Consider the following 12,842-nt stretch of genomic DNA (forward strand, 5'->3'; position numbering starts at 1 on the left):
ATTGAAGATAACTCCAAAGTTCAAAAGACCTAAATCTCTTGCCCAGGTCTCAGACCTGGCTCACTGTGACTACCTGTCTAAACAGCTGTCTAAGCAGTGCCTTCACTCCTGTTCTTCCCTCTGTTCATGATGGGAGGAGTGTTAACATTTGAATTTTGTTTTTTCTCATTTATTTAAGAGTGTTCATATTTTAAATTCTTTTTGTGTCAGTTTTAGTTTTTAATTTATCCTTTTGATCCAACCTCACATTTTATGCGTCTCAGTGAATGTGCCCTGAATGTCTCCCTGGCAGTGGCAGGACCCCTGTGAAAGGCTTTAACCCTCTGTGTACTCTTGCTTTGGGGCAGCGATCTTGTATCCACATCATGAGCCATTTTGCTGAAGTGGTCTAGCTACTTTCGATGATCATTTATTTCAGATCCATTCTTCCGTTCTACCCCTGGATTTGACAGTTCCAGACGACTTTTGTTTCCTTGGCCAAAACTTAAGACTGTGGTTCCTGATTATTTCCATGCCCGTAAGAGGCAGGTCATCACCTCTAACCCCAGGTGATATAAAGAAACAGATGATATCAAGAAAAGGTGCTAGAACTTGGCTGTGGTTTTATCATATGCAAAGATAGCTAGTACTTGTATCAATCAGTGGTCAGCTCTTTGAGTGTCTTAGTCTGTTACATGTCTGTCTTCACATACTTTATTTCAGAAAGAATAGTACGGGAAGGCTGGAACTCTATCTGTGTACCTCCTTTAGCATTTGGCAGAGCAGAGCAGATATGTGGATATTTAATAAATATTTTAATATCAATGAAAGAGTGGTACATATGATTGATTCAGAAACTTTTTCTTGATGTTGTTTCTGAATCTGAAATATGGATACAGAAAAAAGTATCATATATAATAAATACACAATTCAATGAATTTTCACAAATGGAACAAACCCATACAACGTCATTTATCTTTTGTTTTTAAACTGCCTGCATTGCCTAAACTTATTTGTTTACTTTTACCTGAATGAAACAGAACAGTTGACTATTCATCAGGACTTTATGCCATGTTATATCTTAGAACTTAGTAACTATTATGCTTTTAATTTTTAAAATCTACATATGAAATAGCTGAGCTTATTTTTGGTATTATTTTTTCTTCTCCATCAATATGGGGAGGCAGTTGCCATTAGAGGTATATCATCTACGGAGTGCTATTTAGGGTTCTGTTTATTTTAAACACCCTGAATTCCAACAGCAATGGGTTGTGTTCTCTTTACTTTTCCCGGGCAGCCCCCTCTCCTTTTTGTTCAATTAGAAGTCAATATATGGATCGTTACTAACCAATAATATTTTTTGGCATATTTTAAGTAAGTTGCTAAGCTTGAGCTGATGAACAATTATGAATTTGTTCTGGCCATTTCTCTTCTATGACAATAGTTAAACACTTAAAGCTGAACAATTATGAATTTGTTCTGGCCATTTCTCTTCTATGACAATAGTTAAACACTTAAAGCAAAGATGGTGAATTTATTGAATCTAACCCTCCTCCTGTGGTACTTGTGTTCTGGATACCTGATTAATTTCAAAATCATAATTTGGTAGCTTATTTTTTTACCCCATTATGCTTATTTGGAGTATTTATCCATACATCTCTTTACCATTGGTAGGCAATTACAAATCAAAATAATGGTAATCATTGTGGGCTATAAGAATAAGCTAATAAAAAATGTGAACATCGTTCCAGTGAAAATTTGCTTTTGTGAATGTTGAAATTTTCAAAAAAATCTATTTTCTAGTTAGTTTTAAAGTAACATATAATATTTCAATGACTTTAATAGTCATGAAGTTTCTTTTTTTAAAAAGATTTTATTTATTTATTTAGTTTTAGAGAGGAAGGGAGGGAGAAAAAAAGGGAGAGAAACATCAATGTGTGGTTGCCTCTCACCTGCCCCCTACTGGGGACCTGGCCCATAACCCTGGCATGTGCCCTGACTGGGAATCCAATTGGTGACCTTTTGGTTCACAGGCTGGCACTCAATCCACTGTGCCACACCAGCCAGGGCATCATTAAGATTCATTTAAAAATAAGTATTATATTCTAACATTCTCTACTTCCAGAATTCAATGGGAAGTATGTGTTTGAAGAAAAAAAGTCAATGAAAATAAACAAATACTTTGACATATGCTGGAGAAAGTAATAAAAATATCAATTTGTAGTTTTCTTTTTCTTGTTTTATTTCACTGGCCAGAACCCCCAGTACAATGTTGAAAATATTGGTGATAGTGGATATCCCTTCCTTGTTCCTATACTTAGGGAAAAACTTTTAATTACTCACCATGAAGTATTATATTAGCTATACATTTTATGCAGATGCTCTCTATCTGGTTAGGAAAGTTCCCTTTTATTCCTAATTTGCTGAGAGTTCAATTTTAATCTGAAAAGGATGTTGGATTTTATTTTTAAAATTTTGCACATATTGAGATTATCACAGTTTTTTTTTAGTCTGTTAATGTGGTAAATTACACTGGTTTATGACATTGATTATAATTGAAAGGATATCTCAATTTGTACTTCATTGGACTCAACTACAGCTTCATTGTCAGTGCTCAATATCCCCTTGTGGGTTGTGGCTACTGTCTGGGGCAGTGCAGCCCTCTGTGTTCTGAGCTACTCTTCTGTGCTATTTTCTACAACAATCGCCCACAATCACCTTAGCCAGGTTCCCTCCACTCAGAGAGTAGAAAACACAGAATAAAAAACTCAACATCTGTGTGAATTAGAGATTATTTTTTCTAAGTGATTCATTATAAAACTGAGATCCAAAAAAGCTGGTGTTATACACGTGCCTGTGAATGAAAAAGAGAAAGACAACCCAGGGCCAGGTGCTCTTTTCATTATATAATCTGCTTTTCAATGGTTTTAGGAAGAAAACACAAACCAAAAAGGAAGTGTTTTATTATGGACCGAGACCTCAGGAATAGTAAGTATCCTAGCAAGATGTAGAAACTCTTTTATTTACTTTTTAAAAGATTTTATTTATTTATTTTTAGAGAGAGGAAGGGAGGGAGAAAGAGAGAAGAACCATTGACATGTGAGAGAAATATCAATAGGTTTCCCCTTGTAGGTGCCCTGACCTGGGACAATCCTTTGATTTGTAGGACAATGTCCAAACAACTAAGCCACATTGGTCAGGGCCAAAAACTCTTTAAAAAGACAGTCAGGCAGAATTGAAACTCCCCAAATCCCTTCTTAGGCCAACAGTGGGCCTGAAACTTTGAACTAGCGCAGGGTCTTGTGAGAGGAGATTAGGGAGAAGTGGGGTTAGAGGTGATGACCTGTCTCTTATGGGCATGGAAATAATCAGGTACCACAGTCTTGAGTCTTGGCCAAGGAAACAAAAGTGGTCTGGAACTGTCAAAGAGTGGGTCTGAAATACATGAGCATCATTGTCTGTGGATGGCTTAGAAGTAGTATCTGTCCTGTGTGGCCGGGGTCACAATTTCCTTTCCAAATCCCATCAGTGAACAACTTGTTAATGGCGTACAATGTACTTTGTATCCTTCCTTATTCCTTTAACCTAACGTTTCTAAAACTTCAGTTTTCCACTTACTATCTTCACAATTTTTGCAATATTATCTACCAACTGGGCTATTGTTTAACAAGTAATGTTAAGTTGACTCATATTCTTTTTTTATTGTCTTACCTACTAGTCCTAAGCATTAATATCCATGGAATTGCAGATTTTTGTTTTTGTTTAAGAAAGGTGTGTCTGTGTGCCACCCACTAAAATAATCATGTGTGATCGGAACCAAGATGGCGGCGTAGGTAGACACACTGCGCCTCCTCGCACAACCAGAACTGACAGAGAATCGAACAGCAAGGGGGACTAACACCAAGGAAACAGAAAATAATCATTCATCCAGACTGGTAGGAGGGGCGGAGACGGGCACCGGGGTGGAGAGGACTCGCGTGGCTGTGGCGGGACTGAGACTGGCGGAGTGTGGGACAAATGGCGCAGGCAGTCCGAGCACTAGCAGACCCTGCGGTCCCACATTTGCACAGATAAACCCAGAGGGCCGGACTCAGAGTGGCGGAGAGCGGGGCAGGCAGAGCAGCGGGTAGCACCCCGCAGCACCACATTCGCCCACAGATAAACCGGACGAACGGCGGGCAGCGAAGCAGACCGCTGAGAAACCCAGGGCTCCAACTCAGAGAAATAAAGCCTCAAACCTCTTATTGAAAGCGCCCCTGGGGGTTGGGGCGGCAGGAGAGACTCCCAGCCTCACAGGAGAGGTTGTTGGAGAGACCCACAGGGGCCTAGAGTGTGCACAGGCCCACTTACTCGGGAACCAGCACCAGAGGGGCCCAGTTTGATTGTGGGTATTGGAGTGGAAGATTGAAATCCGGAGGAGAGTGAGGCGGGCGCCATTGCTCCCACTCAGCCCCTCCCCCACGTACAGCGTCACAGCGCAGCGACCAGCATTACCCCGCCCTGGTGAACACCTAAGGCTCCGCCCCTTAAAGTAACAGACGCGCCAAGACCAACAAAAAAAAAAAAAAATGGCCCAAACGACCGAACACTTCAAAGCTCCAGAAAAAATACAACTAAGTGACGAAGAGATAGCCAACCTATCGGATGCACAGTTCAAAGCACTGGTTATCAATATGCTCACAGACTTGGTTGAATCTGTTCGAAAAACAGATGAAAAAATGAAGCCTATGCTAAGAGAAACAAAGGAAAATGTACAGGGAACCAATAGTGATGAGAAGGAAACTGGGACTCAAATCAATGGTATGGACCAGAAGGAAGAAACAAACATCCAGCCAGAAAAGAATGAAGAAACAAGAACTTGGAAAAATGAGGAGAGGCTTAGGAACCTCCAGGACACCTTGAAACGTTCCAACATCCGAATTATAGGGATGCCAGAAGGAGAAGAGGGAGAACAAAAAATTGAAAACTTATTTGAACAAATAATGGAGAACTTCCCCGATCTGGCAAAGGAAATAGACTTCCGGGAAGTCCAGGAAGCTCAGAGAGTCCCAAAGAAGCTGGACCCAAGGAGGAACACACCAAGGCACATCATAATTACATTACCCAAGACTAAACGCAAGGACCTACATCCAAGATTACTTTATCCAGCAAAGCTATCATTTAGAATGGAAGGGAAGATAAAGTGCTTCTCAGATAAGGTCAAGTTAAAGAAGCTCATCATCACCAAGCCCTTATTATATGAAATGTTAAAGGGAGTTACCTAAGAAAAAGAAGATCAAAAATAGGAACAGTAAAAATGACAGCAAACTCACAGTTATTAACGACCACACATAAAACAAAAACAAGAGCAAACTAGGCAAACAACTAGACCATGAGGGTTGTCAATAAGGGAGTGGGAGGGGGAGAGGGGGATAAAGGTACAGAGAATAAGTAGCATAGATGATAGGTGGAAAATAGACAGGGGGAGGGTAAAAATAGTGTAGGAAATGTAGAAGCCAAAGAACTTATAAGTATGACCCATGGACATGAAGTATGGGGGGGGGAATGTGGGAGGGAGGGGGGTGGGCAGGATGGAGTGGAGTGGGGGGGGAATGGGACAACTGTAATAGCATAATCAATAAATATATTAAAAAAAAAAAACTTAAAAAAAAAAAATCCCAACCCTGCATTCAGAGCTCTTGAGGCAACGAGGGTGTGCTCACAGAGAGAGCAGGGCTGGCAGTGGGAGCAGGGACCCTCTGTATGGTCCAAATTTGTTTGCCATTGCAGGTGTCCATTTTTAAAGTTAATTAATTTATTTAGAATAAAGTAAAGCTATTAAACAAAAAAAAAAAAAAAGAATTAAACAGCTTTGTTTTTTGAAAAAAAAAAAAAAATAAAATAAAATAATCATGTGAACCCCCAGTGGTATACTAACCGCACTCGAATAAACACTGTGTTGATCGAGTCAGCTTCACTATCACCTAGTAAGGATGATAAATGTACCAACATAGAATCCTGCTCTGAGAGTGTAAACTGCTTTGTCTTCTATCTCAAAGGTAGTCTTATTTTTTGTCATCTCTTATAAGTAGACACATTCCAAGATACCTGTAACAAAAGGTATTTGAGGAACTCTTCTGAATTTCTTAATTTAACTTGGTCATATTTCTCAGATTAAAATATCTCTTTTAGAAAATTCATCTCTGAATTTTCTTTCTTTAAATTTCTTTAGATTGGTTTAATAATAACTGAAATTTACTCTGATAATAGTGACCCAAGTATATTGCTGTCTCTTAATTCTCGTCATGCAGAAGAATAGCATTAAACATAGCACTTGTGGAGTTTAAATAATAAGGAGAGAATTGGACCTGAAGATTAAATAAGGCTTTCTTTGTTCATTCATTCGACAAATGTCTACTGAGTACATATTATGTGCCCTCTTTCTAGGTATTGAACATGTACCAATAAAAAATTATTTAAAGCAAGGTGTCTGAGACTCTTCAGTAGTGAGTCTGGCTCATGCTACCTGTCAAGGAAACATATACACATACGTGTACAAAACCCTAACTCGTACACCATCCAGGAAGATGGAGCCTAGGTAGACACGCTTCACCTCCTTGCACAACCACAGGGAGAATTACACTAACCTCAAAACAAAAAACACCCAGAACTGCAAGAAAATCGAACTGTATGGAAATGCCTCTTGTTTCTATTTATTTTTTTTAAAATTGTGAGCCAAACAGAATGACTAATTAAATGTATTGCACTTAACAATAAAACAAATAAGATATATAACAGAATTCCTCTAAATTATACATTTATTTCTGCTGAAAACTTCTCTAGGTTCTAATCCAGGGACTGGCACTACTAGTTTTATGCCATTTGGCATATATTTTACCCTAAGGGTTAACCTTCTCCTGTGTAAAATGAGGTATTGTGGAATTTTAAAAAATCCAATACTTTAATTTACCATTTCAATAAAAGAGGTTTTGAAAATAATTCATTAACAGCTGTCAGTTGTTGAGTCCTTATTGTGTTCCAGGCTCCATGCTTAGCCCTTTACATATGTGATTTCACTGAATTGTGACACTTGTTTTAACCTTTTTTCAAACTCTAGAATGTGGGACTCTAGTGAAATTGGCAGAAATGCCTTCTGTTGGTTCAGTATTTTAGGAGACCATCTACTGAATAAATTGGCAGTGCACACTTGCACGTTGTTGGACACAACCTTGTACTTGAATCCAGACAATGGTCAGTAAGATCACATTGGTCAAGGGAGCAATTAGCCATTTATTTGTGTTAGTTTCTAGGTTTGGCAGGAAACAAGACCAGAATGAGATAAGGAGCTCAGGCCTTTACAGGGTGTGATTGGACTCTTGGACAAAGGAACAGAGCTGTTTTCCTGGCTAGCTATTTTCATCCCAGGCTTATAAAAGTGCTCCATGTGGTAAAAAATATTGTAGCAAAAGCAGTGTTCAGCTTTAAGGCAATCTCCTTTTGTCTCTAGTAGTAACATTGTTAATAAAATAGAGGCAAGTAGTCAGATGTTCTCACCCTGCTTCACATTATTAATATTATTATTATACTTGTCTCTTTGGGTTAACATACTTTGTATTGCTTCTTCTCTCCTTTTCTTTCATTCTTTTCTCTCTCTGTCTCTCTCTCCATGTTTCTTTTTTTTTTTACTTCGTGTTCTTCTTAACTTCGCTTACTCATCCAGCCAATCATTTAATATTATTTTCTCCTATTACCATTAGGATTGATAAGTACATGATACTAGTATTAATATTCCCTCTTCTGTGCCTATGGCAGAGAGACTCAATTATTAATCACCTTGTATTCTTTCTTGCCAAACCTTGATGCAACCCCACAATCCTTCTCAATATGGCATCAAAGTACAAAAGTAGAATTTGCTCCCAGAATAAAATCCGTTGCCTTTCTAGTGAGGGATGCAGGAACATAACACACAACTCTAGTCCAGAGAAATCCGTGCTGTGACAGAGGAGCTGCTGCATAACTTAATCCGTGATGAATTTACTTCCTTTAATGGCATGCGGATGTCCAACTCACTTGAATGCCTTGGACCATGTTGTGCTACGTTTTCTGCGCTACTCAGTACAATGTGGCAGTATGTAGTGAATGTCTGCTTCAGTAGTTGTCACCATATGCCACTGTATCTTGTGTACCAAATCTCAGATGTGCTTTCAGTTTTATCAGTTTGCAAAACCTTTTTAATCACAATTGGATCTGGCAAAGACTCTCAGATGGGCTGTCAAGCCCAATAGATCTTTTGTTATAAATACAGAGGCCTGATGGAAATGATAGCTAAAAGGCAGAGCATGGCATCATACTAAGTTGTTGTGCTGCGTCTGCGCTGAGAGAATGGGGCACAGCCGGCTTCATGGCAACCCTTACTCCTCCAGTCAGAAATGTGAGCGCAGGGGCCATCGGTTTGCATGCTCAGTGTTGTGTTTCGCAAGAGCCAGGTGTGTCTGTTGGGCTTAGCTTTATTTTCACTTCAAAGAATGGAGGATCTGTTTCAGTACTCCCGCCAGGAGTCTAATGTGCTGATTTAAAAGTAGGTATTAATTTAATATCCAAACTGACATGGCCAGGAGACACCACATGGCTTGGGGACATCTGAAAACATTTTGAGACATTTTATTCTGGATTCTTTTAAGTGCATTATATACAATATGGAACAAGAGTCCTTTTACTTAGAGGACTTGTAGCATAGAACCTAGAAGGGAACAATAATTAAGAAAGTATTAAAAACATTTTCTCCAGAGACTGTTGCCATGATGATTGTGAAGTATTTACTGTAAAGGAAGCGACTGATGTAAAATGGCAATAAACAATAGATAGAACAGAGAAGGAAAATAGCAGACAATGCTTTGTAGACATCTCCATGAACCCTGGAGCTCAACTTCTCCTTGAAACTGGCTCTTTGATTTGTATATATTCTATCAGGCAAAGTGGTCTTTTCTATGAAAAGAAACCTCAGGACCAGAAGGATCTTCTTGCTTTATAGACATTTATTGTATCATTATAGACCATTAATGATAAATAATGCAAATGTAGGTAGATTAAGAAGTGATACTATCAGAGTGATTATCTGGGAATACAAAGAATGACGTGTAGACTGGTAGCATGCTATTTTGGTAAGAATTGAGCTATTGATCATCAATAAAAAAGATTCCGTAGCTGTACAACATACATGAATTTGGACTTAGAAGAATTTGATTGCAATACAAACTTATGTGAGAAATATCTGAAAGTCACTGTTTCTCTTTGTAATAATAGTGAGTTGATACAATACCTTTCATTTAGGACCTTGAATGCCTTAGTAATACTGTAATAGCACAACAGGTAAGTGGGAGTCAAGTGATGTCATCTTGAGCCCAAAGGCACTGAGTAATTTGCTGGAAAATCAAACTGCTACCTGCAGGACTCACTCCCAAGCATTCAGTTTCCACTGAATTTCAGACCTGGAATTTGTATATCGTGTCATAAGCTCGAGGCTCTTCCCCACTCTCCAGCGTCCAGTGGGGGAGAGGGACCCAGTAATATGTTGCTAACAAGCACCTCCCCTTCCCTCCAGGTGACCCTGAAGTCTGCACCATGCTATTGGAATTACTGATCCAGATCCTTAAAACCATCTAATCCAAATTCCTCATTTTACAAAGAGTCCACAAAGGATTAAGGTCTATCCTTGTTTAAGTTATCCAGAAAAGCTTGAGTTAGTTTGGGGCACTCCTCCTATCCCCACGCCCCTTCCGCCCGGGTCGTCAACCTGCCTGCTGAGTGAGCCTCTCCCTCACACTATCTCTCAGGTTCCAAAACAGGGAAAGAAAGTTGCCAGCCCTCGGCAGCCGCGGGGCCTAAGGGGGGGAGGCGGGTGCTCCGCCCCCGGCGTTCGCGGGCGGGCTCGACTAGAGCCGCCGAGCGGCGAGCGCGGGACTCGGCGGCCCACAGCGGGCGGGGAAGCTGCGGGGCGTGGTTTGCAGCTTTCAGAGCGCAAAGGAGCCGAGCGCGCACTGCCGTGCCCCGAGCCTTCCGCTGGACCGAAAAAGCGAGCGGGAGATCGAGCGAAGGGGCGATCGAGAGAGCAAGGCTAGAGGGGCGCTAGCCTGGGCTGGCCCCAGCCCGCGCCCTCGCAGGGACAGCAGCGGGTGAGCGCGGCCGCGGGGCCCCAGCACCCGGGTGCGCCCCGGAGTGAGCGGGCTGGAGCGGGGAGGGAGGGACAGTGGGAGGGAGGAGAAGGGGCGGGGGCGAGGGAAGGACGGTCCCGGAGCCGGGGGCGGGGGCCGCCGGGGGCGGGGGCCGCCGGGGACAGGAACCGATCCGTTGTCGGGGTCCAAGCCCGGCCACGGGAAACTTTGCTTGGGTGGGGAGAGCGGGGTGCGTGGAGGGCGCCGCAAACTTGTCAGCGGGCGGGGCGCTCAGGGATTGGAGCGAGCGCCAGCGGGTGGCGTTTGTCTGTCTGGCTTCTTTGTGTCACCTCCGGGCCCCAGCCCGCCGGTCCGCGGGGCTGGGAAGGGGGCTGTGTAGGGGGCTCCGCAGGGGGCTCGTTCTGGATCCCCCCCCAGTCGTCCCTGTAGGCCCAGGCCCCAGCGCTCGCAGTCCGCTGATTGTTTTCGTCCCTCGCGTCACGCTTGGGCGGGAAAGATTTTGAACGCCGCGTGAGATAGAGCTCGGAGAGCCGCGGTGCAGAGATTGCCAAAGCGTGGGTGGCGTGAGGCTCGCCCGGGGACCGGAGGACGGGAGGGCGGGGCGCACCCGGGCTGGAGAGGGCGCGGGGACCCGAGGGCCGGGACACTCGAGGAATTGCGGCGTGCAGGAAGCCGGACACTCGGACGGCTTGGATTATAATTCCATTTTGATTGCTTGGGGTCTTTGTTGTCTGAAATTGCCTCAAGGGTCTGATGGTAACACCTTCACCTCCTTAGGTTATTTTTCATCTGTTAAAAAAAAGCGGGGGGTGGGGAACTTGCCAGGAATCAGTGCTGCTCGAAACAACATTGTCACCGTATTTGATGGAGATTGAGAAGTCCTGTGTAACATTTGCCTTTGTGGACGCCTGTTATGTCTGAAAGTTATTATTTGTCCCTCCCCTAGTGGAAGGGAGCGTCTGAGCGAGCTGCCAGCAGGCACGATTGTGTACAAGCACCAGCAAGTCCGAGCCAAACCGAGCAGGTTCTTTCTGGCCGCTCAACACTGTTGCATCAATCTTTTCTTTTTAAAAGTTTGCTTGATTTCAGTTAACTTTCATATGCTTTTCTAAAAGTTTCCATAGTTCCGAAGTCCACCTTGCAGATATTATGTGGTTGTGCTAGGAGAGGCTCGACATGTTTAGGGTTGGAATTACAATTCTTTACCTCTCAGGTCGCTGCCATTGAGACATTATCAACATTAGGAGAGAGTGTTCACGTTTTATGAGATGGAACATTGGATGTGTTTTTATAGTTTAATGCTTGACTCCTTGAATTTTCTTTCTGGAAAACTGCTGAGACTCACTCCCAAGGGCCTTACCCCCGCCCACGCACCCACCCACACCGAGGGGAAAAGGGAACAGGTGTAATTAATCCTGGTTTAGTTTTTTTTCGTGGAGACGCTGGATACGTCAAAATAAAAAGTGGAAATTTAATTGTCACGTGTATGAGTGAAGGATTTTATTGGGATTCAGTAACTGTGGTGATTGAGGGGGGTAGGGTGGGGGTGGGAGAGGGAATGGGGTGAATGGTAATAGAAAAAAATACAGTAAAATTAAAAAAAATGCATATAAAATAGAAAAAAAAACCCAAATCAAACCAGTTTAAGTGAGCTCCGCTTTGTACATTAAGATGGGTTTTTTAAAATCATGTAAGTTTACCCAATTAAACATTTTACAAGCATTTCAGTGCATCAGTACTATTGTGTTTGCAGGATATTGCAGTCTGTTTAGAGAACTGAGGGAAAGTTTACTGTAAATGTCAAAAATGGAGTCGAGTAAGGGAAAGGGTGAAAACAATTGGCTCATTTGTCCTTATACATATGTTTTAAATACAACAGATTTTCAACAATTACACAAAATTATTCATTCATTTACTCAAACAAGCTTTTATCATATGCTAGCCCTGTCCTGGGCTCTGAGGTGCCAAATAATACCATTTATGGAATGCTTATTCTGTACCAGTAGATGCTTTACATTCATCGAACAAATATTTGAGGGCCTGCAGTGTATTGTGCTCGGTGCTGGAGTTGTAACGCCCAGGAGAGCTGTGGTTCCTATGCTCATCCAGTGGGTAGATGGGCAGAACATAAAAAACATTAGCAAGCCAATCACAGGTTTTAAAATGCAAATCAGATAACAAGGCTTCCCATCTCCTGCTAAGTGAAAGACCAGACCTGATAGTGGCCCCCAGAGTTTACCACCTGGGGTCCTCTTCAGCCTCCCAAGGTGGAGAAATTCTAGGCTACGAGTTTATCAATTGTATTGACTTTCTCAATGAACTGGTCATTGGTTTCATTGGTATTCTCTATTGTTTTTCTATTTGATTGATTTTTACTCTGATCCTTATTATTTTTTTTCTTCTACTTTGGGTCTAATTTGCTCTTGTTCTAGTTTCTTTAGGTCATTGATCTGTGACCTTTTTTCTGATGTAGGTATTTAGTCTTGTAAATTTCTCCCTAAGTACTGCTTTATTGGCGTCTCATACATTTCGATCTGGTGTGATTTCCCTTTTATTAATTTCAAATCCTTTTTTAAATTTTCTTTTATTTTTTGACCTTGAGCCACACAGAAGTATATTACTCAGTTTACAAATACTTGTAGATTTTCCAGAGATCTTTCAGTTACGGGTTTCTAATATAAATCCACTGTGTCAAAGAGCATACTTTGTCTG

The 12,842-nt window shown here is 41.8% G+C and overlaps 1 protein-coding gene across 4 annotated transcripts in view; it reads left to right on the top strand.

Moving 5' to 3' along the window:
• The first annotated feature begins 9,928 nt into the window (after nucleotides 1–9,928).
• The window catches only part of SYNE2 (spectrin repeat containing nuclear envelope protein 2), a 284,958-nt gene continuing 282,044 nt past the window's right edge, over nucleotides 9,929–12,842 (top strand). For 2 of the 4 annotated variants that reach the window (XM_053928253.2, XM_053928254.2), the window contains exon 1: nucleotides 9,930–10,130. The gene's annotated coding sequence lies outside the window, so the exon portion shown is untranslated. Of the gene's footprint in view, nucleotides 10,131–12,842 lie in introns of all 4 variants that reach the window. The other 2 variants (XM_053928255.2, XM_053928258.1) reach the window with 2 other exon arrangements.

The sequence above is a fragment of the Desmodus rotundus genome, chromosome 7 (assembly GCF_022682495.2).
Source record: "Desmodus rotundus isolate HL8 chromosome 7, HLdesRot8A.1, whole genome shotgun sequence".
NCBI classification, from domain to species: Eukaryota; Metazoa; Chordata; class Mammalia; order Chiroptera; family Phyllostomidae; genus Desmodus; species Desmodus rotundus.